Below are 27,643 nucleotides of genomic sequence, written 5' to 3'. Positions count from 1 at the left end.
CCATGTATCCACCCTATACCCGTAACCCAACAACTCCCCCCCCTTAACCTTACCATTAGGACACTACGGGCAATTTAGCATGGCCAATCCACCTAACCCGCACATCTTTGGACTGTGGGAGGAAACCGGAGCACCCGGAGGAAACCCACGCACACACGGGGAGGACGTGCAGACTCCACACAGACAGTGACCCAGCCGGGAATCAAACCTGGGACCCTGGAGCTGTGAAGCATTTATGCTAACCACCATGCTACCGTGCTGCCCCAGTTGGGGTTGTACATTGCACAGAGACCCTATTGATAGGACAGTGAATTTGAGGCCCTAACTTTGTGTGGTGAGTGAAATTTGTATTTAAAAAAAATAAATGTAGAGGACCCAATTCTTTTTTTTTTCCAATTAAGGGGGCAATTTAACGTGGCCAATCAACCTGCCCTGCACATCTTTGGGCTGTGGGGGGTGAGAGCTACGCAGACACGGGGAGAATGTACAAACTCCACACGGACAGTGACCCGGGGTTGGGATCGAACCCGGGACCTCGGCATTGTGAGGCAGCAGTGCTAACCACTGCACCACCTTGCTGCCCCCAACTGATGCAGTCCCTTGACACTCATAGGAGGATTGACAGTGAGGCTAAAGTCAGAGTGGTATAACACAGCCTGGATTTTGTGAAGAAAAGGAATTCTTGAGTCTGTGTCTTCCTCTAATAATGTTAAGAACTTGCCATTAATATTCAGACAAATTCTGGGCCACCGGCTGAGTCAACATCCATTTCAATATTTTAATATTCCACAGAAAGCTGACGCTAACTACGCTCATCTTTTATCAGCGTCCTTTTGGTACTTCACTCTCTCCTTTGCAATTACGCAATGATATGGACTTAAGAAGATACATTAATGATTCCAAAGCTTCTTTGTGAACAGTGCCGGTTTGATCAGCGAGCTCAACTCCCTACTGATGGGAAGAATTGTAAGTGTGGGCCAAACCGGCAAGAAACACGCCCAAAAAAGTGAATCCGGGCGTGATTTAACTAAATGGGAACAAAGTCCCATAGCGAGCGCATTTAGCCACACAGCGCTATTGAACGGCACTCAAGTTAGAAAGAGGACCCCAGAGGGAATGCGCAGCCGAAGCCGTACGTAGCCCCGTTTTCTGCATTGAGGGGCTTGGCTCGTCGGAACTCCTCAATGTAGCGAGAGATCTCCAGAGCCCCCAATGCCCCCCTCAAAACACCAACTCACTGTGAGGGGGACTCTTCCCCCCCCCCTGCGCAGGACACTCTCCAGCCCGATCGCCACCACATGAAAAATGCCAGCCTGGCAGTGCCAACCTGGTGCCCCTGCCAGCTCCACCTGGGCACCTTGACAATGCCAGGCTGGCATCCAGATGGGTAGATCCTGGGAGCGGGGTCTCCGGCTTCTATCGGTCACGTTGCACCGCGGTGCACTGCTTTTCTGGTGCAGCGTGTTCATCTGGTCGCGCCCAATTTGTGGTTAGATCGTGGTGGCGACGACAGAGCCAGCAGGAATGTCCCAGCAAAACCCGGCACAAAAGTCACTCCGAAACGTTTCCGTCAGATCGCACCCACTAACTCTGTTTCTCTCTCTCCACAGATGCTGCCAGACTTGCTGAGTTTTTCCAGCATTTTCTGTTTTATCCCCCCCCCCCCCGCTTGTCCATGGGGTTTCCCATTCAAGCCACCCCACTCTGCCAGGAAACCTGAGGCCGGCTGTTTGTCCCAAATCTCTTGTCCGTTGAAGAATCCCTGAGGAGCGCCGAGTGCCGGTGGCAGTGCTGTGCGCACACTGAAGCACACACGTCGAGGAAAGCCTTCCACTGTGACAGCTATTGTCTTGTGGCAAGTAGTCACAAGCAACCCATTGTTTAGCAGTAAAGTTACTTCAGGCACACATTGTCAGAATAAATCACGACGACTCTTGAACTTGAAACGGCAAATGAATAATTAAACGTGAATAATTGATGTGACCTTTCCATTGATCCGCTGGGCATCGCTGCCAAAGTTGGCATTTAGTGCCCATCTGTAATCACCCTGAGAAGTTAGTGGTGGACTGTCTTCTGGGACTGCACCAAATTATTTGCAGTAATTTAATGGCGTGGGACTGGAGTCACATGCGGGCTAGGCCGAGCATAGAGAATAGATTTTCTGTCACTCCTGAACCAGTTTGTGTTTTTCTAGCAGCCCCAATCATTTCCCAGTTACTTTTCAACCTTTTCATTTCCAGATTTAAAAAAAAAAAAAATTGATTTCAGATTCCTCAACATCTGTGGATCTCCGGCTGTCTGGATTATCAGTTCAGGCCTTGTGGACTGCCAGACCTCTTGCTGAAACATGTTTTCTTGATTATTGCTTTTTCGTTGCAAAGCTGTCGTGACTATTATTTCCTGAAGCAAAGAACATCCAATGCCTCCGCAAAGCAAGAAAAGCCTTGCTTTTTTTAAAACTCCAATCATAGACTGGTTACAGCAGAGAGGAGGCCGTTTGGCCTGTCAAGATGATGCTGGCACTCGGCAAGAACAATATAGCTGGTCCCACTCCCGGTAGCCCTGTCAAAACAGCTTCCCCCCCCGATTCCCTTTTGGAAGCTCTGATTGAATCTTTTCACCCTTTTCAAGTTGTGACTTTCAGGTCATGACCGCTCGCTGTGCAGAGAAGATTTTCCTCACACGTGTTGTTTTTTTTTTGCCAAACACCTTCAAATCTGTGTATTCTGCTTCTTCACCCGTTGACCGGTGGGTAGATTTTGCTCAGTTGGCTGAACAGCTGGTTCATGAGGTAGAGCGAGGGTTCAATTCCCGCACCGGCTGAGGTTACTCATGAAGGCCCCACCTTCTCAACCTTGCCCCTCGCTGAGGTGTGTTGATCCTCAGGTTAAATCACCACCAGTCAGCTCTTTCCCCCCCTCAAAGGGGAAAGCAGCCCATGGTCAGTCGGGACTATGGCGATTGCTTTACTTTAGACTTTCTCTCTCTACTCTGTCTCGGCCCCGCATGAATCTGAACGCCTCTGGCAAACCTTTCCCCGACTCTTTATCTTCCCTCTCCCCTTGGAGGGGTACAGCCCCCGGCCCCTCCCGTCTGTCCATGAACCGCTCACAGTTACAGGATACGTGGGTGAAATATGTCATCACAATCGGGGGCTGAACCCTGACTGCAGCTGGATTGCAGCACCCACGGGATGCCTGTTAGTGCTGTGAACTGTAGTAACCTCGCAACGTACTACACAGTGCAGTTGTTTTTTGGGACAACATGGAAAGAATGACCCAGCTGGCTGCGTCACGCTCGCTTCACTTGATTTGCTCGAGTGGGGGCTGCCTTTGGCTCTTCTCGAGACGACTTGGACGAGCTGGAGTAGCAAAGTGCCTTTGTGGACTGCTTGCCTTCGAGTCACTCGATTCCCACTGGGGGGGACATTTGTAGGCAGTGACCTGGCACTGAAGCGGCTGCAACAGGACGGCTTTATACAAGTGTATGAAACTGAGAGACGCAGGGCTGAGCCTAACGGGCCATCCCTGGGGGGGGGGGGGGCCTGTAAATTAGACTGCCATGCCATTGACGGCATGCCCACTGCCTGCCAGCCTCTGGCCAAATCCGCCCCCGTCACAATTTTATGAATGGGCAGGGGGATCGAGGCATGGGGTGGGCTTCTGCTTCGTGACCCAATTGAGGCCACTCAGTGGCCAATTAAAGGCCTAATCCCACCACTGCTCTGATTTGACGACCATACAGGAGAGACCATACAGCTTGCAGGTTTAACACTGTGGGCTGCTGGCCAATTTTGGGTGGGGGGGAGGGGGGGAGGGGGGGGAGGGAGGTAGGGTAATCAGAGACACTAGTTTCTACACAACACACATCCACACAGTTTTGCCTCCCCAAGCACCCCCCACCCCTCAATGTGGTCAGGCAGCCTGCGCCCAACAAGGCCCCGAAAGTCATGGACCACCGCTGAAGACCACCCCCTTGTGACCTAAGCATTGGCCACCACGCTGGTCGGCTGACAGGTCTATAAGGCGGGACCTCCTCCTGGAGACTGAGGGAAGTCCCACCTCACACCAATTGAATAATAATAATCTTTAATAGTGTCACAAGTAGGCTTACATCAACACACAATGACGTTACTGTGAACATCCCCTAGTCGCCGCACTCCAGCGCCTGTTTGAGTACACAGAGGGAGAATTCAGAATGTTCAATTCGCCTAACAGCACGTGTGGAGACTTGTGGGAGGAAACCGGAGCACCCGGAGGAAACCCACGCAGACACGGGGAGAACGTGCAGACCGTGCACAGGCAGTGACCCAAGCCGGGAATTGAACCTGGGACCCTGGCGCTGTGAAGCAACAGTGCTACCCACTGTGCTACCGTGCCATCCGGAACCGTCACCCGAAAAATTAAGGTGGAACAAGTCGGCCAAGTGGTGATGGGCTCGCCGCCGCCCCAACCTTCACACAGGGTTGTGGGGAACCCACCCTCAGTGCATTATCGAGCCCACAAACTCCCAAAACTGAGTCCAGCAGAATTACATCATCCCATGCCTAAGAATAGAATCTCATTGATTCCACCGTTTTCAGCCAGCAGTCCTAATTACAAACAAGCAAAATTTCACAAATACAGACCCGTAAGCTGGAATAAAAATGTAATTCCGACCATCAAAGTCACCATAATTCGATTGCCCTTGTCTTTGAAGATATCTATGTTTTGACAGTGGGACAGGGGACTGATTCACTCCTTGCAATTCTCCCTTAAGTAACAGAAATAATTAGCACAATTTTCCAATTTTGGAGAATGCCACTAATAATAATACTTAATACTGACATGTTATATAACACCTGAACACTTTGTCACAATCACTCACTTCTGAAGTGTGATAATTGCTATCCCCCCCCCCCCCCCCCCCCGCAATACTGCTGACCTGACAGCTATCCACTGCGGCACTAATAGGTTTAAATGTCCATGCTGCTGTTAGGGAATTAACGCCAGGGTTGATCATGGGTGTTGGGGTGGAGATTAATGCCAGAATGGGAAGATATGTGTGCTACAAGCCTTGCTGTATATGGGAACCTCCCGGAAAGGCACCATCGGAATCCTGCCTTATTTGGTCTGGGTCAGGGCGAGGTAGGAGATTTGGGTGGAATTCAAATCCACCGGACTCCCATCTTTTTTCTTTATTCTTTGATGGGATGTGGGTGTCACGGGAAAGACCAGCATTTGGTGCCCATCCCTAATTGCCCTTGAAATGAATAGTTTGCTCGGCCATTTCAGAGGGCAGCTAAGAGTCAACCACATTGCTGTGGGTCTGGAGTCGCATGTAGGCCAGACCAGGTAAAGATGGCAGATTTCCTTCCCTAAGGGACATTAGTGAACCAAATGGGTTTATATGAAAATCAATGAGAGCTCAATTCCAGATGTTTTTCTTCATAAATTTACAGCACCCAATTCATTTATTTTTCCAATTAAGGGTCAGTTTAGGGGCTGGTTTAGCACAGGGCTAAATCGCTGGCTTTGAAAGCAGACCAAGGCAGGCCAGCAGCACGGTTCAATTCCCGTACCAGCCTCCCCGAACAGGCGCCGGAACGTGGCGACTCGGGGATTTTCACAGTAACTTCATTTGAAGCCTACTCGTGACAATAAGCCATTTTCATTTTAGCCTGGCCAATCCAACTGCCCTGCACATCTTTGGGTTGTGGGGGTGAGACCCACGCAGACATGGGGAGAATGTGCAAACTCCACACGGACAGTGACCCGTGGCCGGGGTGGAACCCGGCCCTAGGCGCCGTGAGGCAGCAGTGCTAACCACTGCGCCACCGTGCCGCAATTCCAGACGTTTTTAATTGAATTTAAATTCCGCCAACTGGTGGGGTTTGAACCCATGTCTCCACGGCATTAGATTAGATTAGGCCTCTGGATTACTAGTTCAGTGATATTACCACTACGCCACCATCTCTTTTTTCACTCACACCATGAGAGCTTCTGATGGTGAGGGGTGAGGGACGGGAATGGGGGGAGTGGGGGGGGGGAGCAATGCTTCATCCAAAAGCAATTGTCGGTGAGGGGAAAAGGAGAGGGGCAGGATTCCCCTCGCTGATGCTCACAACCTGCAGATTTTGTGGTGTTTGTGTTGCTGTGATGATTGGCTTTTGTGTGTGAATTTGCCAAGAGGACAGAAGAAAGTGAGGCAACAGCCATTAATGTGAATGTGATGAGCATTGCTCCTGTGTTCCAATTAATAGGACCGTCTCCACGAGAACGGTTAAATTGCAAGTCAGATATACACTCGTCACCACGAGCACGCTTGAATGAGGCAGTGTATTAGCAACATTTTGTGCAAAGGATTTGACATTCTTTTGCATAAGTATGCTATTTCAAAATGCTTGCAGTGATTGGGAATGACAGTTTGGGGAAAATGGCTTGGCAGAGTCCTGACTACGTGAGGGGGCCGAATGATCAGGAGTTTGTACACTGTGTTAATGACCTTTGCTGGATTAGGCTTGTCTGCAGTGAAGTTTTCCCAGTTTGGCATTTAAAGCAAACTCATTCATTGTGAATGACGCATTTCTTTTTGATGTGACTTGCAAACCGAGATTTTGTGCACACGATTAAGAATATCTTCAACGCGTTGGTGAAACTATGATGAATAATTAAAGGGCAGGCACGTCAACGGCCGCCAACTTCCGCCCCCTCGGCGTGTTTTCTGGTAGTGGAAGTGGCTCGCCATTGGCCGCTGGCGGCATCTTCCTGTCCTGCAGAGGTCAATGGTGTTTATATGGTCTACCCATCCTGCCACGTGGGGTGGGGGGGGGGGGGGGGGGGGGGGGGGCAACTTCGGCAGGACTAAAAGATCCCGCCAGCGAAAAGGGCCCGAAAATCTCACCCCGCGACGTAACATTTCTGATCAATGTTAACTTGTCCGTTCGCTCCACCAACGCTGGCAGGTCGTCAGTTGGTTATGGTTTTGGCACTTTCTATTTTTCATAAAGGATGGTCTGGATTGGAATGAGCCAGTGAGCAGTTCTGTACATCATATCCTTCCCCGCTGATTCCCCGGCTGCACTAACTGTGTGAATTGGGCTACGACTGGTGCAGGGTTAATGGCGATGGCCCGTACAGAAACTTTGCAGTTACATTTCAGACCAGTAGCAGCGTTCCGTCTGAGTGAAGTCTTCCAAGTTTTGGCAGCAGCTGCATTGTGACAGGCGAGAACCATCAGATGACAGAGAATACTGAGGATGAAGTATTATTCTTTTCAAGGAATTTATCGGCACAGAACCAACTATCCAGCTTTTCAGAAAACAGCAGCATCTGCATTACGTTAGCCTCTGCAGGAACACAACAGGAAGGATAGGCCCATGAAAGCTGCTGTTATTTTGTGAGAGAGGGGGCAACTTCTATTAAAAATCCCAAATCTCTACCCTTCATATCCTTCAATGACCCTTATTTCCAAACTAAACTCTGACCTTCCTTTTAAATGCCTCAATTGCTTCCACACCTGTGGCCTACCTGTGCAGCCTATTCTGCATTCGCCTAATTATTTGCGTGAAGAAATATTTCCGGATTTGTCCTTTTAATGGTTTGGTTTGAATCATTCCTAACCCTGGACCCTGGATTCTCCCGACCGGAGGTCAGGGCATTTCCTCATCCATCCTGTCAGTTTTTAATGTTAGTCAGAGCTCCAGGAGTGAGAATTCCCTCTTCCTTCACTCTGGGGAATTGGGATTTCTAGACACTGCCCCCTCCCAACTGGTGCGAGTGAGTCGGCGGAAGTAGTAAACTACTTGCTTTTGGTTGGGGGGGGGGGGGGGGGGGGGGATCCGAACCTCCGCCCCTCACTTACCTCTCTCTGCATTAGGGTGGCTCAGTGGTTAGCACTGTCGCCGCACAGCACCAGGGACCCGGGTTCGATTCCGACCACAGGTGACTGTGTGGAGTTTGCACGTTCTCCCCGAGTCTGCGTGGGTTTTCTCCGGCTGCTCCGGTTTCCTCCCACAGTCCAAAGATGTGCAGGTTAGGTGGATTGGCCATGCTAAAATTGCCCCTAGGTGGGGTTATGGGGGTGGGGGATTGGGCCTAGGTAGTGTGCTCTTTCACAGGGTCGGTACAGCCTCGATGGGCCGAATGCCCTCCTTCTGCAGGGATTCTATTCCATGATTCACTTGGTACACCTGTGGAGGGGAACCTGAATATTGCTGGCGCTGTGTCAGGCCCTGGCACATGAAAGAGTTACTGGGTGTTCCATGGCAGCCTACAGATGTGGAGGGCAGTGTGATAAATTCTAGCAAAGCACCCCAGGGTGACATGAAGTCTGCTGCTGTAAAGCAGTCAGAAGGTCCCTATGTCAGGTAAAATAATAACCACTAGACCACAGGCTATCATGCATTTGATCTGCATTAGTTCATGAGTCGACTGTGGTGTAGGTGTAATTTTCCATTGCTTTAACTTGAGTTTGAATTGAGTTCTGCAAAAGTGAGTTCCCACACATTGTGCAGGTCAGCCTTGCTTGCTTATCCTTGCACAATTTCTCATTTTACCTCACTTGTAAGATTTTGTTCAGGTTGGTGTGCAAACCTGGTGTGTACTTCACCGCCATTTTGCTGCATTGAAATTTGGCAGCATCTCGTGTGGCATTGGATCATCAACCTGTGGTCCTGCTTTTTCATCATCCTGAGATATTGCTGGGAATCTCCTGCCCCCCCCCCCCCCCCCCCCCGGCAGGAGGCGAGGAAGGAGGAGGGCGGGGCCTGAACCTTTGGTGGGTCGGCAGTGGGACCGAGACCCAACCCCTTCCTGCCTCCACTGGAAATAGGTCTGGGGAAGGCTCGTGGGTCTACCTTCCTGCTCTGCTACGTGAGTCACTTCACAGCCACCCGCGCTCTCTCTCTCTCCTTCCTCTCTCTCCCCCCCCCCCACCCCGCTCCCTCCCCCACCCCGCCACCTCCCACAGAGGTGTTGCACCTTTAGACTAACAGTAGAGAAGAAATAGGATTGCAGAAATAGAGCACGCGGGATTGATACAGGTTTAACCAAGGTTTATTGAAGAGTTCTTCACTGTACAAGGTTTGGTCCTAGACTCCCTGAAAGCCTGTGAAGTAGCCAACGATGCCACACATGTCATATGACTCCGTCCTTAAAGAGACATTGCACAAAATTCCAATAACCAACATATATACCAAACAGCATTTACCGTTTAGCCGGGTTGTTCCAGCATCCTGGAACTCCCGGGAGGTTGTTATTCCGGCAACAGCCATGGTCTCCTCTGTGGCGCTGCTCAGTACAGGAGCGGCCGGCCACTGATTGGACATTAGCTCTTGGCGGGCAGTAGTTATTGTCTGGAGGAAGGCCCAGGGCTGTCCACCTAATTGCCTGATGGGGAAAAGATGCAAGGGGCCTCCTGCCTCTGAGACAGCACAGACGTCTAGGCACATTTCTGCCAAAGATTCTACATTTGCCATCCTCCACTGGGCTATCAGATCCTTAAAAGAAAGAATAAATTGTTGCACTGGATATAGTTGTGGTAAACCACTGTAGTGTATAATATGTATATTGTGGTAAACGGCCACTGTATTATATGTAATGTGGTGAACCGTTGCCCGATGGCTCCGCCTCCCCTCGGGCCTGGTATAAAGGTGGCTAGTGATCGTCTCCCTGGACGCAGAAAAGGCCTTCGACAGAGTCGAGTGGAAATACCTCATAGAGGTACTGGAGCGGTTCGGGCTTGGAACAGGGTTCACCGCTTGGGTAAAGCTCCTGTACAACGCTCCCATGGCGAGTGTACAGACCAACAATACCAACTCCCAATACTTCCAGCTGCACAGGGGCACCAGACAAGGATGCCCACTGTCCCCGCTGCTGTTCGCACTAGCAATTGAACCGCTAGCAATCGCGCTCAGGGCAGCAAAAAATTGGAGGGGGATCCGAAGGGGAGGTAGAGAGCACAGAGTCTCACTCTATGCGGATGATCTGCTCCTCTATATCTCGGACCCACAAAGCAGCATGGACGGAATCATCGCGCTCCTGAAAGAGTTTGGAGCCTTCTCGGGCTACAAACTCAACATGAGCAAAAGTGAGATCTTCCCAGTACACCCGCAAGGGGGGGGGGGGGGGGGGGGGCAGCACTAAAGGGGCTGCCGTTCAATCAAGCCCGACATAAATTCCGCTACCTGGGGATCCAAATAGCCCATGACTGGAAAGGGATCCACAAATGGAACCTCACCAGCCTGACGGAGGAAGTTAAAAAGGACCTGCAAAGATGGAACACACTCCCGCTCTCCCTCGCGGGGAGAGTTCAGACGATCAAAATGAACGTACTGCCCAGGTTCCTCTTCCTGTTTAGATCCATTCCGATCTACATCCCCAAGGTCTTTTTCAAAGCGCTGGACAAACTCATCATGGCGTTCGTATGGGGGGGTAAAAATGCTAGGATCCCAAAGAAGGTCTTACAAAAAACAAAAACCAGGGGAGGGCTAGCCCTCCCGAATCTACAATTCTACCACTGGGCAGCAACAGCCGAGCGAGTAAGGGGATGGATCCAGGAGCCAGAAGCTGAGTGGGTGCGTGCGGAGGAGGCCTCCTGCATGGGAACCTCCCTCCGGGCCCTCGCCACGGCAGCACTCCCATCCCCACCCAAAAAACACTCCAGCAGCCCAGTGGTGACAGCCACCCTCCAATCCTGGAACCAACTGCGGCAGCAACTTGGCCTGACCAAATGTCGAACAGGGCTCCCATCTGCAACAACCATAGGTTCACACCAGCACTGACTGACGCCACCTTCAAAAGGTGGAGGCAGGACGGGGGGACACTGACAGTCAGGGACCTATACACGGACGACAGGATCGCAACACTGGACGAACTGACAGAGAAATTTCAGCTAGCTGGGGGGAACGAGCTACGGTACCTGCAGCTCAAAAACTTCCTACGAAAGGAGACAAGGACGTACCCACAACCGCCACGACAGACACTACTGGAAGACCTACTGGACGCAAGTATCCTAGAGAAAGGGAACTGTAGTGACATGTATGACCGACTGGTAGATAGGGACGACACCGTACTGGACGCAACAAGAAGGAAATGGGAGGACGACCTGGGGATGGAGATAGGGTGGGGACTCTGGAGCGAAGCACTGCATAGGGTCAACTCCACCTCCACGTGCGCAAGGCTCAGCCTGACGCAACTAAAAGTGGTACATAGAGCCCACTTAACAAGAACCCGTATGAGTAGGTTCTTCCCGGAGGTGGAAGACAGATGTGAACGGTGCCAAAGAGGCCCGGCCAACCACGCCCACATGTTCTGGTCTTGCCCCAGACTCGTGGAGTACTGGACAGCCTTCTTCGAGGTTATGTCCAAAGTGGTGGGAGTGAGGGTGGAGCCATGCCCGATAGTGGCGGTCTTCGGGGTTTCAGAACAGCCAGATCTATTCCTGGGGAGGAGGGCGGACGCCCTTGCCTTTGCCTCCCTGATCGCCCGCCGTAGAATCCTGTTTGGCTGGCGGTCAGCAGCACCGCCCAGAGCTGCGGACTGGCTGTCCGACCTCTCGGAATCTCTCCAAATGGAGAAAATCAAATTTGCCATCCGAGGGTCGGACGACGGCTTCCACAGAACGTGGGAGCCATTCATGCAACTGTTCCGGGACCTATTTGTGGCCAATGTACAAGAGGAAGAATAGTCGGGGGAAGGTAGCGGGAGGGAGGGGGCTACAGGTTCGGTACGGGGGTTCGATGGCTAGCTAAGGCCCAAAACCAAACTAAATAAACATGTTGAGGGGGGGGGGGGGGGGGGGGGGGGGGGGGGCGCAGTTACTACTACGAAGATGCTTACCTGTAAATATGTATGTTAATTTTTGCGTGTTTGTTTTTTTTTTCTCTCCTAACAATTTGTAATTTGTTCAATATAAAATATGAAAACTGAATAAAAACATTTATAAAAAAAAAATAAAGGTGGCTAGTCTCCGCCTCTGATACAGTTCAGGATCAGAGGCCAGGAGGCTTTCTGTTCAGTTTATTAAAGCCTCAGTTACATTCACTACTCGCCGTGGCATATCAATTTAATAAACTAAACTTCTAAGATGAATTCATCGCTCAAGCCTAATCACCTGGAGCTGGACCCACAGGCAGCCCACGCCACTGCAACATTCGAGCACTGGCTAAACTGCTTCGAAGCGTACCTCGGATCCTCCACTGAAGACTTCACCGACCTCCAAAAGAAGCAGAACCTCCACGCACGGGTGAGCCCGCAAGTCTTTCTCCTCATCAGGAGCGCCCCTTGTATACGGTGGCGATAATGTTGCTGAAGGGACAATATGTGAAGTCTGTGAACGAGATTATGCTAGACACCTTCTTGCCACGAGACGACAGAGCCCTGGGGAATCACCAGCAGAATTTCTGCGTGCCTTGTGGGTATTAGGTTGGAACTGTGCTTGCCAGGTGGTATCGACTACCCAACACGCAGAGCTGTTGATCAGGGACGCTTATATCGCGGGCATGAAATCGAGCTACATTCGCCAGCGAATGACAAAAAGGGGTACACTCGGCCTCCCAGAGACAGTGCAGCTCTCAAACCCGTTGGAGGTGACCTTCCAGAACATGGAGGCCTATACCTCCGACCGCGCGGCACCCTCGTGGGCGCCGCCATCATCCAACCCGGGTGCGGCGCAAACCTGTGCCGCACAGCAGCCCGCCAACGCTGGAAGCCCAAAGTGCTACTTTTGCAGCCAGGGTAATCATCCCAGACAAAGCTGCCCTGCACGGAACGCGACTTGTAACGGGTGTGGGAGGAAGGGCCACTTTGCGAAAGCCTGCCCTCTCCCTAAAACTTCTAGGCCCAGCAGCGCTGCCTGCTGCCTGTCGGGACCGCCCCCAGCTGCCGCGCCACTCGCCATGTGCGACCCGTGGGTGCCGCCATCTTTGCCACCATCTTCGATTTAGGCCGCCACATGCGACCCACGGCGGCCGCCATCTTTAATGCCATCTTGTACTCCACCCGCCACGCACGACCCATGGAGGCCGCCATCTTGGGACCTCTCCGCAGCCTCCCGGGAGCCACGCTCACCCGGTCATACGCTGGCTGCCGCTACCTCCGACCGGCCTACCCATCACCTTCCAAAGCTCGCCTCCATCACGCTCAACCAGTCCCGGCCTCATCATCTCACAAAATCTACGATGACCGTCTGGATCAACAGGCACGAGACGCCCTGCCTTTTCGACTCCGGGAGCACAGACAGCTTCATACACCCAGATACGGTAAGGCGATGCTCCCTCACAATTTCACCTGCGACCCAGAAAATCTCCCTGGCTTCCGGATCCCATGCAGTAGAAATCCGGGGGTACGGTGTCACGATTCTTACTGTACATGGTGTAGAGTACGCTAACTTCAAACTCTACGTCCTTCCCCATCTCTGCGCTGCCCTATTACTGGGACTCGACTTCCAGTGCCACCTCCAAAGCCTTACTTTAAGGTTCGGTGGACCCCTGCCCCCCCCTCACCATCTGTAGCCTTGCAACCCTTAAGGTCACCCCACCCTCGCTCTTCGCTAACCTCACCCTCGACTGTACGCCTGTCGCTACTAGGAGCAGACGATACAGTGTCCGGGACAGGGCCTTCTTCAGGTCAGAGGTCCAGCGACTCCTGCGAGAGGGGATCATTGAGGCTAGTAACAGCCCCTGGAGAGCCCAAGTGGTGGTCGTCAAGACTGGGGAGAAGCACCGGATGGTCATCCGGACGGTACACGCAGCTCGATGCTCCCCCGCATATCTGACATGGTCAACCAGATTGCACAGTATCGAGTCTTCTCCACAGTTGACTTGAAGTCCGCGTACCACCAGCTCCCTATTCGCCCGGAGGACCATCAATACACTACCTTCGAGGCAGATGGCCACCTCTACCACTTCCTCAGGGTCCCCTTCGGCATCACCAGCAGGGTCTCGGTCTTCCAACGAGAAATGGACCGAATGGTTGACCAGTATGGGCTGCGGGCCACGTTCCCGTACTTAGATAATGTCACCATCTGCAGCCATGATCAGCAGGACCATGACGAAAACCTCCGGCATTTCCTCCACACCGCTAAACTCCTGAACCTCCGGCACCTCCTCCACATCGCCAAACTCCTGAACCTCCGGCACCTCCTCCACACCGCTAAACTCCTGAACCTCCGGCACCTCCTCCATACCGCTAAACTCCTGAACCTCCGGCACCTCCTCCACACCGCTAAACTCCTGAACCTCCGGCACCTCCTCCACACCTCTAAACTCCTGAACCTCCGGCACCTCCTCCACACCGCTAAACTCCTGAACCTCCGGAACCTCCTCCACACCGCTAAACTCCTGAACCTCCGGCACCTCCTCCATACCGCTAAACTCCTGAACCTCCGGCACCTCCTCCATACCGCTAAACTCCTGAACCTCACCTATAATAAGGAAAAATGCGTTTTCCGCACAACCCGCCCAGCCAGCCTTGGCTACGTTGTGGAAAACGGAGTCCTAGGGCCGAGTCCGACCGCATGCGCCCCCTCCTGGAACTCCCCCTCCCCCACTGCCCCAAGGCCCTGAAGAGATGCCTGGGGTTCTTCTCTTACTGTGCCCAGTGGGTCCCCAATTATGTGGACAAGGCCCGTCCACTTATTAAATCCACCATTTTTCCCCTGACGACTGAGGCCCACCTGGCCTTCAACCGCATCAAGGCAGATATTGCCAAAGCCTCAATGCACGCTGGAGACGAGTCCATTCCGTTCCAGGTGGAGAACGATACGTTGGACTTTGCGCTGGCCGCTACCCTCAACCAGGCGGGCAGGCCCGTGGCTTTCTTTTCCCGTACCCTCCATGCCTCCAAAATGCGACACACCTCCGTCGAAAAGGAAGCCCAAGCCATTGTAGAAGCTGTGCGACATTGGAGGCATTACCTGGCCGGCAGCCGATTGACTCTCCTCACTGACCAGTGGTTGGTTGCCTTCATGTTTAACAATACACAGCGGGGCAAGATCAAGCACGACAAGATTTTGAGGTGGAGGATCGAGCTCTCCACCTACAACTACGATATCTTGTATTGACCTGGGAAGCTCAATGAGCCCCCAGATGCCCTTTCGCGCGGTACATGTGCCAGCGCACTAGGTGACCGACTTCGGGCCCTCCACAATGACCTCTGTCACTCGGGGGTCACCCGTTCTTTTCACTTTATCAAGGCTCGCAACCCGCCCTACTCCATTGAGGAGGTCAGGACCATGACCAGGGGCTGCCAGGTCTCCGCGGACTGCAAACCGCACTTCTATCGGCCAGACAGGGCGCACCTGGTAAAGGCCTCTCGCTCCTTTGAGCGCCTCAGCATCGACTCAAAGGGCCTCTCCCCTCCACTGACCGTAACGTGTACTTCCTCAACATCGTTGACGAATACTCAAGATTCCCCTTCGCCATCCCATGTCCTGACATGACCTCTGCCACCGTCATCAAGGCCCTGCACAGTCTTTTCACCTTGTTCGGGTTCCCCGCCTACATCCATAGCGATCGGGGTTCCTCCTTCATTAGCGACGAGTTGCATCAGTTCCTGCTCAGCAAAGGCATCGCCACCAGCAGGGCGACCAGCTACAACCCCCTGGGCAACGGACAGATAGAGAGGGAGAAGACGATGGTCTGGAAGGCCGTCCTTCTGGCCCTATGGTCTAGAAGTCTCCCTGTGTCCCGCTGGCAGGAGGTCCTCTCCGATGCGCTCCACTCCATCCGGTCGCTCCTGTGCACTGCCACCAACGAGACCCCTCACGAACGTATGTTCGCTTTCCCCAGGAAATCCACCTCTGGGGTCTCGCTCCCATCCTGGCTGACAGTCCCAAGGCCTGTCCTCCTCCGGAAGCATGCGAGGAATCATAAGTCAGATCCCCTCGTCGAAAAAGTCCTGTTCCTCCATGCCAAGCCACAGTATGCCTACATGGCACATCATGACGGGCGACAGGACACAGTCTCCCTCCGGGGTTTGGCACCTGTTGGGTGTGGTCTCCCGGGGAGGGTGGGGGAGGAGAATCTTGGGGAAAGGGGTGGGGGGGGGGGGGCAGTGAGTGACTGTAAAGTGACTGGAGTGGGGGGCAGGGCTGGAAGATAGACCGTGAACCATTCCCAGATCTTACTTCCAGCCGAGGCAGGAAACGGTTGTGTACCAGTCTCCGAGCTAACCCACCAAATTTTCAGGTCCGCCCTCCTCCTTTCTTGCCTCTTGCAGGGGCAAAAAAAAGAGTCTTATAGTGTTCGTGTTCTTTGTACCAAAATGAATCGCGACGCACTTCTCCGCATTGAACATCCTCTGCAACCTGTCCATGTCCCTTTGAGGTTTTACACTGAAAGAGGAGGCAGATGGATCATTATACTTTTCACTGTAACTCGGTACACGTGACAATAAACAAAAAGCAAAATCCAATCCATCCACTCGGCACATTTGGCTGAAGATTGTTGCAAATGCCTCAGTCTTGCCTTTTGCACAGATGTGCTGGGCCCCTCCATCATTGAGCATGGGGATATTTTTGGTACCACCTCCTCCTCCGGTGAGTTGTTTACTTGTCCACCACCATTCACGACCGGATGTGGCAGGATTGCATGCTTTGATCTCATCCACTTGCTGGCGATTGCTTATCTCTGTCTTTGTATGCTGCTTCCATTGTTTAGCATGAGGAGGTAGTCCTGTGTTGTAGTCCCCCCCCAGCCCCCGGTCTATCTCGCCCTCTGATGCTTTGGCTGCTTTCCCCTGGTTCCTGGCTACCTGGCTATTCTTCTGCTTGTTCATTGGCCACAAACAAGTCCCAGAACAATCGGGTGAATGGCTCCCACGTTCTGTGGAAGCCGTCGTCTGACCCTCTGATGGCGAATTTCATCTTCTCCATTTGGAGAGATTCCGAGAGGTCGGACAGCCAGTCTGCAGCTTTGGGTGGTGCTGCTGACCGCCAGCCAAACAGGATTCTACGGCGGGTGATCAGGGTGGCAAAGGCAAGGGCGTCCGCCCTCCTCCCCAGAAAGGCACCTTATTTTTAGATATATCTGGTGCTGCTCTTGACGGGCTCTCCAGCACTCTTCATTGAAACTATGATTGAACCTGTGGCTTGGTGGCAGCGGTAGAGTGAGGGATCTGCTGGGCCATGAAGTTGCAGAATGCACTTGAGTACAATTCTGCTGCTGCTGATATTGGACGGTGAGGCCTTCATGGACAGATGCACCTGCGGCAGGTAGATTGGTGAGGACCAGGTCAAGCAGCTTTCTCCCACATGTTGCTTTCCTCACAACCTGCCACAGATACAATCTAATAGACTCAGCCAGCTCGGTCTGTAATGCTGTTACCGAGCCACTCTTGAAGTCCCTCACATTGAAGTCCCTCACATTGAAGTCCCTCACATTGAAGTCCCTCACATTGAAGTCCCTCACATTGAAGTCCCTCACATTGAAGTCCCTCACATTGAAGTCCCTCACATTGAAGTCCCTCACATTGAAGTCCCTCACATTGAAGTCCCTCACATTGAATTCCCTCACATTGAAGTCCCTCACCTAGAGTACATTCTGTGCCTTTGTTACCTGCGGAGATTCTTCAAAGTCTTATTCAACATTCACCAGCAGTGGGAGGAGGTTGGGGCGAATCAGCAGCGCTTTCCTTGCTCCGTATTTGACCTGACGTTGTGATGCTTCATGCGGTTCGGAGTCAATGTGGAGGCCAACTCCATCCCAACATCTGGCATGCCCTGTCTCTTAACCAGGGAACGGTGATGGTGTTGGCCGGGATATTGCCTGTAAGGTAAAATATGGTAATTATGTCTGTCCGGTTGTTGCTTGAGGGTGGTTAAGAGTCAACCACATTGCTGTGGGTCTGGAGTCACATGTTGGGTAAAGACAGCAGACTTCTCCCCCTAAAAGCCATTTGTGAACCAAATTGTTGTTTTTTTTATTATAAATTTAGTGTACCCAATTCATTTTTTCCAATTAAGGGGAAATTTAGCATGGCCAATCCACCGAGCCTGCACATCTTTGGGTTGTGGGGGGCAGCACGGTGGCGCAGTGGATTAGCCCTGTCGCCTCACGGCGCCGAGGTCCCAGGTTCGATCCCAGCTCTGGGTCACTGTCCGTGTGGAGTTTGCACATTCTCCCCGTGTCTGCGTGGGTTTCGCCCCACAACCCAAAGATGTGCAGGGTAGGTGAATTGGCCACGCTAAATTGCCCCTTAATTGGAAAAAAATGAATTGGGTACTCTAAATTTAAAAAAAAAAAAATCTTTGGGTTGTGGGGCGAAACCTAGGCAAACACGGGGAGAATGTGCAAACTCCACACGGACAGTGACCCAGAGCCGGGATCGAACCTGGGACCTCAGCGCCGTGAGGCGGCAGGGCTAACCCACTGCGCCACCATGCTGCCCCCAAATTGTTTTTTTAGGACAATCCGATGGTTTCCTGGTCAACAAGATACCTGCTATTTTTTACTCCAAATTGACTTTGTTTGCCGCTTCAATGCGATAGCAAATGCTACTCATGTGAATTATAATTTGTGTACCTGTACAGCAAGAGAATATTCATAAACTTGGTGTAGAAGCATACTAACTGTAAATACAGCGCCTCCATTTTAAAAATGAGGAGCTTCTGCTTAAGATGGTGTTATAGGGAGTAATTTTCTGAATTGGTGCTTCCAGTGATGAACCTTGTTTGCTGAAAGTGCATGTTGTAAAGTTTGTCATGCGTGGCACTTTACCAACCAGTATTAGAAACTCGTCTACCACGCTTACCCGAGTTTGAAATCCATGTTTTGGACACAAGTGTGAACTCTCAATGAACTCAGAATGTTGTGTTTCTGTTTCCTGCAGTGAACAGAAGCCCAAGCTTTCAGCTCCGAAGAAGACATAAGTAACGATAAATTCCAGGTAGGAAAGGAAACTAAAATTTGAGTCTGAGAATTAAGTGGCTGCGGTGATGTGTACTTTGTGACAGAATCTTGTATCTAGAGTTCATTTTTATGCATTTGTGAAAGAAGGTGTCATCTTCCACATTGACCTGAAACCGGGGTCCTGTCTGCCCACTGGACAGATGTAAATTCCAGGGAACTGATCACAGAGGAACAGGGAAGTTCTCCTGGTCAATATTTGACCCTCAGCCAGCAGCGTTCTGATGAACGGTCAATGACCTGAAACATTGGATGGAATCTCCTGTTCTCCGCGGGTGTCTCGCCCACTGCCTGGAAAAGAAGCGAGACACCCGCACCGACTCAGAGGAGGAAGGCCTGCTGCATCTTCTCCCCATCAGGCAGTTAAGCAGACAGCCTTCCTCCCGACTGAGGACCTCAGGAGATGTTGTATCGCCCGGCAAGAGCAGCTAAGTGCTGTTGGGGAGAGGAGGGTGGGATTGCGGGGAAGAGAGGCCATGGAGGTCAGTGGCACAGTCAGGAGGCTGGCAGTCAGTGGCCACCCCATGTCCCTGATCATGTACAGATTAGTGCAGAGCGAGGAGCCCCTTTCAGGTGGCAGGCAGCCTGCGCAGTTTTACCAGTCATGCAGGCCGCAAATCGACAGGCCCATGTGAGCTGGGCGATTGCAGGGGAGGCGCTAAGATACCTTTTATGTGGTTGTGAAGTGGCCACTCGAGGGACTCGTGGAGATGGAGAGGGGAGGTTGACCTTCCACTCAGAGTTTACTTCTGGTGGAGGCGGGAAGGTATGGTTTATTGGTTCCGACGCTAACCCAGGCCGGCCCATTGCCCCCTGACAGGTCAGGAGATTTTGACTGTTAACCTCTGTTGCTCTCTCCGCAGATCCTGTCTGACCTGCACAGTGTTCCTGTGGTGAATCATAATTACATAATTCACACTGTTATCACACATGTTGTACCATGCCTCTGTAAGCTCGGCACACGAGCAGTTGCGCGGCTCTGCCCCTAGGGGGAGGTGTACTGGGAATGCATGAAAGTTTGTACTGGGCTCCGCCCATGACTCCTCCCCCCCACTGGTTGTATAAAGCTTGGCAGTCGGAGCCTGCCAGCCAGTTCATCTAGAGTTCATCTCGTCGCAGGAAGGCTCTGTTGTAAGACGATTTAAACCACTGTTCACTTCTAACCACGTGTCGCGTGAATTGATGGTCTCATCAGTTCCCAGAATTTTCTGTTTTTATTTTAATCAATAAACATTAATTAATTATAGTTCATGGTTAATGAACAGCTTTCAGTGCAATGCAGGATATTTCTAAGCCTTGTTGTGTTTAGAAGATGGGCTGACATTAACGCACCAACACACCTGTACACATGCTGATTGACCTGTTGCGTGTTTCCAGCAGTTTTGTCTTTTGGTTTCAAATTCCCATCAACCTGCCGTCTTTATGTCCTTTTCTCTATTTGCAAACTTTGATATCAATCGCGAAACATATATCAACCCAATAAAGGTGCAAATGGACGCTCAGATCTTTCAAGGTGCAATGCAGCCTGTGTCAAACTAACATTGACTCCACTGCTAACTGACCCCTGAAGTAAACTCACCACAGAGGTATTGTTGAAAGTCCTTTGAAGGTATACTCAAACAAAAGTCATTCACAAAAGACTGCATTTTTCATAGTGAGGTTTAATTGTTGATTGTTAAACACTCTCCGTCAGAGCAGAAGGACATTGTTCCCCGGTTGAAATATCGGAGATGATTGAAAAGACGCTAGAAAACAGAGAAAGTCCATGCTCTGTGTTACACTGAACTCAGCCTATCAAAACCATTTGATTTTTAAATGGAGCTATATTCTGATAAATATTCTAGTTCTCCATTGATCCTCAGCCAGTTTGCCTGTCAATAATCCACACTGTGAACAGAGCCTTCTATTTGTTTTGTGTCTGAGCACATAGCTTGTGTGTGATCACAAGGTTGTTTCCTGGGATCAAGGGGTTGGCCGATGAGGGAAGCTTAAGCAGGTTGGGCCCCATATTGATTCGAGTTGAGAAGAATGACAGTTGCTTTTATTGAATTTATTTGAAAGGGCTTGACACAGTTGATGCCAATCGGATGGGCCCAGCTCATGAGGCGATTCATTGTGTTGGTGAAAAGTGGGTCTGAGCGCCAACTTCTGGTTGTGGGACTTGCTCACCAATTTACCACAGGCGGCCTCTTAATTGGCCACCCGTTAACTGGCTGTTCAATTAAGGACAGTGGGCAGGGGCTGTCCATGCTGCAGGCAGCTCTGATTCCTGAACAGCGCCACTGGGAAAGGTGGTCACTTCCGTGGAGTGTAGGAGGCCTCAGGCCTTCAGTACGCCAGTTTAAAAAAAAAGAGTTCCCAGAGGGGAAACCCCTCTGAGGAGATAGTTTAGCCTGTGGGGGGGGGGGGGGGGGGGGGGGGGGGGGCTGACTTCCCTGTCCCTGGTCCCCGGTCTTTGTTCCAATAAACACAGAGGCCTGTCAATCACTACCCAAGATGCCCTGCACCTCTAAAAGCTTCCCAAAAACATCATCTCAGCACTCAGTATTTAAATACCATGAAAAGTACGACGTTGCTATACACGTCTCCTCGATAAAGACGAAACCTGCCAGACAAAGTTGAAGCTTGTCCATTCCAGTGTAAGTACCTCTTAACAAGTCTTAATTATTGTCAAACAACGTCTGGCATAGAAAGATTTTTTTTTTTAGCAAATGTGGAGTCTCATTTCTTCATCTTCCAATTATTGTTGGAGATTTAAATAAAAGCAACAAAGTTTAAAAAAAAAACATTTTTCCTTTGTTTCTATTGGGCAGGATTCTCCATTTCTAGAGATTAAGTCCCCATGCCGGCGTGAAAACGTGGCGTTTTACGCCAGGAAAACTGCTGCAAAACGGCCATCGGTTCCCGGTTCCGGGGGCAGGGCCAGCAGCCAGGCAGCGTAGAGCTCCCAGCTCTAGCTGCCGATACGGCCTGAAGAGTTGCCGGGTCCGGGCCGCGCATGCGCACGGCGCTGCCTGCATCGGCCACGGCGTGCTTCATGGTGGATACCGCTCACGGACCCGCCCGGCAAAATAGTCCCTCTCTTCGGCTGGCTCGCGCGAACCCCGGACCACCCCACCACAGTGCCCCCAGCCCTGAATATGTCTCTCCCTGCCCATGGATCGGCCCTCCCCGATTGTGGCGCCGCTCGACTGTGTCCGCAGCCGCCACGCTGAGTTCCCGACGGGTGAGACCACACACGCGATCCACGCCGTCGGAAACTCGGCCGGTCGGGGACGGAGCATCATGGGGCGGGCCTCAGCCAACGTTCGGAAGCCGTGGATACGGCGTGCCGAGTACACTGTTTTTCAGGGGGCGGAGCATCGCGCAAGCGGCGCGGTCCCTGATTTCGGCATCATCGGTGATTCTCCGCGCCGTCGCCAAAAGCGTATCCGGCGTCGGAGATCGGAGAATCCAACCCGTTATCTCTCTATCAGTCCAATCTTTGTCTCACTCCAGTACTTGAGGACAAACATTTCCAATGTCCCCGGGAAGTGGTGTACCATTAGAGATGCAGTCTTATGGATGGGAAGTCAAACCAAGCCCCCTCCATTTCTCTCAGAAGTACCCAAAATATTCCATGGCTCTATTTTGAAGATGAACTGGACAGTTTTCTTTGATGTCCAACATGACAAAAACTGATGATCTACTTATTATCCGCAAAGCATTGAGTGAAAGGCACAACAAAAATGCAGGTCTTTCTCTCTCTTTATTTTGCTTTCTGTGCTGAATTTGGTAATTAATTCACTATTTTTTAACATACACCCCAGGCTGTACATGAACTGTTCTTGAATTTGATGGGATAAGGAGAAACACAGTTACTTGCCCAGGTCACAGTGTTCCCAGATGGCGTCTGTAGGTTGCTGTTCTTGGTGGAGAGGAATTTACCATCCAAAGGCCCGTAGAATTGTGGGTAACTCCCAAGTGGAATGAACGTCTGGAAGTGTCTGTCTGTTGCTCAGGGCAAAATCCAGCCTCATAGATGTTTCAGTTCTGTGCCCCTGACAGATGAAGCTACAAGTCTGGAGTGTGCAGTTGATTAAAAAAAAACCCCTACAAAACGGCTTATTTTGAGATGCATTTTTAAAAATGGTCTCATGGTGATGTAGTGAAATGTTTGTCAGAAAAGCATGTATTAGAATTACTTTGCAGATGCCCACAATAAACATACCATGAGGTGGGATCTCCGTCGGCTGACGCTGGAATCGGGAAATGCGATTGGGTGGAGAATCGGTTTGGACGCCGAAATCGTGGTGGGTGCCAGTTTCACGGCAAATCGCAATTCTGCGGTGTGTCGACAGCGGCGTCAATGCATTTCAGAACGCTCGTGCAGTGAACTCTGTCGGCGTTTCACTAGCAGGCCTGACCCGGTATTCTCCTGGGCCTTTGCCTCCACTGGGGCAAATTCCCGATGGCCAGGTTCACTTGTGCTTTTACAAATCGTGAAACTGGCACCATGGCTGATGAGGCAGAGAGAGGGGTATGAAAAGTGTCGACGGAACGTGTCCATCATTGCCATAATTTGCTGACAGTCGTTCTGCTGGCCGGCCGGTGGGGAGGGGGGGGGGGGGGGTCTGCCTGGTCCGGGCTGTGCCAGGGATTGGGTTGTGGGGTCGGGGTGGATGGGCACGAAACACCATTGCCACGGCCTGCATGGCAGCCATGCAGCTGCGCGCACCATTGACTGCCCACTGTGAGCCTGTGGGCCACAGGTTGTATGGATCTCCCCCCCAGGGCACCCCCCCTAAGCGCCCTCTGGCCCCAGCCGACCCATCAGCGGGATGGGTGTGCTCCAGCGCAACCAGTGCCACCCTGTTGGCGAAGTTGAGTGTGTGTGGGGAGTGTATTGTGTATATGCGGCGACAGCCTGGCAGCCTCCCGAGTGCCAATCACAAATCCGTCATGGGAATCGATTGTGTTCCATGTGGCGCTGGTGCTAGCCCCTGAACGGTGGCTGAATTGGTCCAGGTGCGGCGCCAGTTTTGCTGTCGTGGAAGTCAATGAATCCTGCCCCCCTCCGGCGTCAACATTTAGGGTGGGATTCTCCATCCCGCTGCACCCATTTCGGGTATGGCTCCCCCACCCCCCCCCTCAGCAGTGGGATGCTCCCACCCCCCCCCCCCCCCGCCTCAGCAGTGGGATGCTCCCCCCCCCCCCCCCCCCCGCCTCGGCAGTGGGATGCTCCGTCCTGGCAGCCAGCTGATTGGCTTTCCCAATGTGAGCACCCCCACGCCGTAGGGGTAGGGAAATCCGCGGGTTTGAGTGCGCTGCCGGCGAAGCAGAGGATCCCGTCTCAGGAACGGAGAATTCAGCCGCATATGTTTCAAATCACAGTCCTTTACTCTTGACACTTTAATTTTTATTTGTGGTGGATGGGTCATTTCTATACAACCCTTTTCAGAAAATACAGGGCCGTGTGATAAAACCGCCGACAAGCTGGCGCTAAAGTGCAGATCTCAGCGTTGCTGCTGGAAAAACTGGGAGCATTCCGGGGATTCTCTGCGAGCATCTGGGCTTTGAGTCATGTCAACAGGGCGGCCTCTCCATTTTCACCACACCGAACCTGACCTGGAGATACTTGAAGCTGGCACTGACGATGTAATTGGAAAACCAGCCCACCTCCCCCCCCAGCTGCCTCACGTCAATCGCTACAGAAGTTAACTTTTTTATTTTAAACAAAATCCAACAAAAATTGGGAAAACTGAGCGGTTTCCCCTCACGTCCTCTTGAGAAAACCAGAACAATCCTTGTGCTGAGCGCAATGACTTGACGGCCAGCATAGTTCAGAAATTCAGGAATATCTCGCGTCAGCCCCGCGCACAATTCTCAATCTCCAGAGCGATACTCCCTTTTCTTTGGATCGCACCATTTAACATTTCACCTGACATAAAGCTGAAAGCAAGTGGGTTTGTAATCAACTTCCTTGTTTTATGGCTCCTAACTGTTCCACGTCATGAACTTGGATTGCCAGCTGCCTGTGATCTGCAAACACAAACAGTGTTTAATGAAAATAAAAGGATGTGGAGTAAATTCTATTTCCTTGTGGCAAACTTGGTTTGGGCCCCAATGCTTTAGTTGAACTCATGTTGACACCGCATCTGCTGTTCCATTTCACCTTGGTTGAATGACACGATATATAAACCGTTTCTATTCGGACTGCATTACATGGCGTGAGGTGTTAAAGTGATGCAATGATGTGAGGGCAACATTTTGGTCCCCCCCCACCCCCCGCCACTGCTATTTTACGAAAAAGGTGCTGTGGAGCTCAGTGTCTATTCGCTGAGAGCTATATGATCGTTTCAGAAACACGAGGAGAAACCTGCTTCTGCGATGCGTTAATGAAAGAGGTGAGGAACTGGTGACCTGAACTGTAACAGAACAAGAGCACAAAGTTGAATCCACTACTCAGCTTCACCTATAATAATAATAATCTTTTTTGCCACAAGTAGGCTTATATTAACACACTCCGGGAGCACCTGTTTGGGTACACTGAGGGAGAATTCAGAATGTCCAATTCACCTAACACCCCGTCTTTCGGGACTTGTGGGAGGAAACGGTAGCATAGGCAGCACGGTAGCACAAGTGGCTAGCACTGTGGCTTCACAGCGCCAGGGTCCCAGGTTCGATTCCCCGCTGGGTCACTGGCTGTGCGGAGTCTGCACTCTCTCCCCGTGTGTGCGTGGGTTTCCTCCGGGTGCTCCGGTTTCCTCCCACAGTCCAAAGACGTGCAGGTTAGGTGGATTGGCCATGCTAAATTGCCCTTAGTGACCAAAAAGGTTAGGAGGGGTAATTGGGTTACGGGGATTGGGTGGAAGTGAGGGCTTAAGGGGGTCGGTGCAGACTCGATGGGCCGATCGGCCTCCTTCTGCACTGTATGTTCTATGTTCTAAACCGGAGCACCCGGAGGAAACCCACAGACACGGGGAGAATGTGCAGACTCCGCACAGACAGTGACCCAAGCCGGAATCGATCCCAGGATCCTGGCGCTCTGAAGTAACAGTGCTAACCACTGTGCTACCGTGCTGCCAGTATGGAGGATTGAAAGCTATGTTCTGAAATGACTGCCCACGAGACGTCGGAATTGGCCCAAAAGTTGATTCTCTGTTAATTTGGCGTGTTTATTTGTTAACTCCTGCGCTGTTATTGTCAAGGAGAGGAACGTGGGAACAATATGTTTGGCCCATCCTACGGCAGAAAGTCAGATTGATGACTGAATGTTTAATAAATGCTGGCCGGTGTTGTGAAAACACGCCCTTTCGATGCTCCGGTAGAACACGCATTCTGAGGTTTTGAATGATTGCAGTGTTCAGAGCTGGTGGACTGGCAACGCGCCAATCTGCACCGCGCTCGATGGGAACGTGTTGCGGTGAAGCCAAAGTCTCTTTGCTGAAGCCTTGTTGTCGAAAATGCCAATCTTCCCGGGGTAAACCTGACTGGCTGGCTCTGTTCCGAGGTGCGCTCTTGCTCGCTCGACGCCGCTGCTGGGAACCAATTTGTCCATCTGAATACTGGTAACAGATCAGGTAAAGCAGAATCCCTGCATTGCTCTGCGCGCATTGAATCCAGGAAAGACTGAAGGGATGCAATATTGTAGGGCTGTTGTTTTTTTACGGTGCAATATTGATTTTGAGTTTTGTGATATTATTAACACTGCAACCATCACATAGAACCAGTAAACTGATTGCGATGCATTGGGGTTCACTTCATATGTAAACACGGCATGGCGGTCGGATTAAGGTCACGTCAACAAACCTGGAAAGTTGCTCATTTCTAACGACAGTCATTGCATTTTGTAGTTAACAACCTCTTTGTGCCTTATCGGTTCAAAGGAAACCTTAATTTGGAAAGCTTTGAAGCCTAATTCGCAGCTTCTGTCGGCTGCCTTGCTGGGCTGACCATGGCGCATGGTTGCAGAAGTGCTTGAAAAATGTGTCACGTAAACCTGTAGTTGTCATTCTGCCTCTGCACTCTCGACCTAAATTGTCGACGTGATCATTGATGACTTTGGTCACATTCGGAGCAGCATGGTGGTACCGTGGTTAGCACTGCTGCCTCTCAGCTCCAGGGACCCGGGTTCAGTTCCAGCCTCGGGTGACTGTTTTTGTGGAGTTTGCACTTTCTCCCAATGTCTGCGTGGGTTTCCTCCGGATGCTCCGGTTTCCTCCCACAGTCCAAAGATGTACAGTTAGGTGAAAGCAAATGACTGCGGATGCTGGAATCTAAAACGAAAGAGAAAATGCTGGAAAATCTCAGCAAGTCTGGCAGCATCTGTAGGGGGAGAAAAGAGCTAACGTTTCAAGTCCGATGACTCTTTGTCAAGGCTCTTTTTTTTGTCTAAACAGTTAGGTGGATTGGCCATCCTAAATTGCCAAAAATTGCCACTAATTGCCATTAGTGTCCAAAAAGGTTAAGTGAGGTTACTGTGTTGGGGGGGGGGGGGGGGGGGTAGGGTGGGGCGTGGGCCTAGGTAGGGTGCTCTTTCAGAGGGTTGGTGCAGAATCACTGGGCCGAATGGCCTCCTTCTGTACTTTAGGGATTCTGTGATTGTCGAAAATAGTATGCGTAACTGAGCTGGACGTGTCAGACTGTGTTGTGAAAGATTCTGCAGCCTTTAGACTGTGCGGAACATTGGCACAGAGTATAAAATAGACCATCTAATTTATATAGAAATATGAGGCATCAGAGTAACTTGCTGGACAATCACTTGAAATGGTCATC

The 27,643-nt window shown here is 51.5% G+C and overlaps 1 protein-coding gene across 3 annotated transcripts in view; it reads left to right on the top strand.

The window, feature by feature from the left end:
• LOC119972772 (neurocalcin-delta) overlaps window positions 1-27,643 on the top strand; it is a 320,343-nt gene that overhangs the window by 86,778 nt on the left and 205,922 nt on the right. For 2 of the 3 annotated variants that reach the window (XM_038810120.1, XM_038810118.1), the window contains exon 2: window positions 18,810-18,866. The exons of the other annotated variant lie outside the window; for it this stretch is intronic. The gene's annotated coding sequence lies outside the window, so the exon portion shown is untranslated. The remainder of the gene's footprint in view (window positions 1-18,809; window positions 18,867-27,643) is intronic. 3 annotated transcript variants of the gene reach the window in all.

The sequence above is a fragment of the Scyliorhinus canicula genome, chromosome 10 (genome assembly GCF_902713615.1).
Source record: "Scyliorhinus canicula chromosome 10, sScyCan1.1, whole genome shotgun sequence".
Classification (NCBI taxonomy): Eukaryota; Metazoa; Chordata; class Chondrichthyes; order Carcharhiniformes; family Scyliorhinidae; genus Scyliorhinus; species Scyliorhinus canicula.
This window is presented reverse-complemented; position numbering and strand designations above follow the sequence as displayed.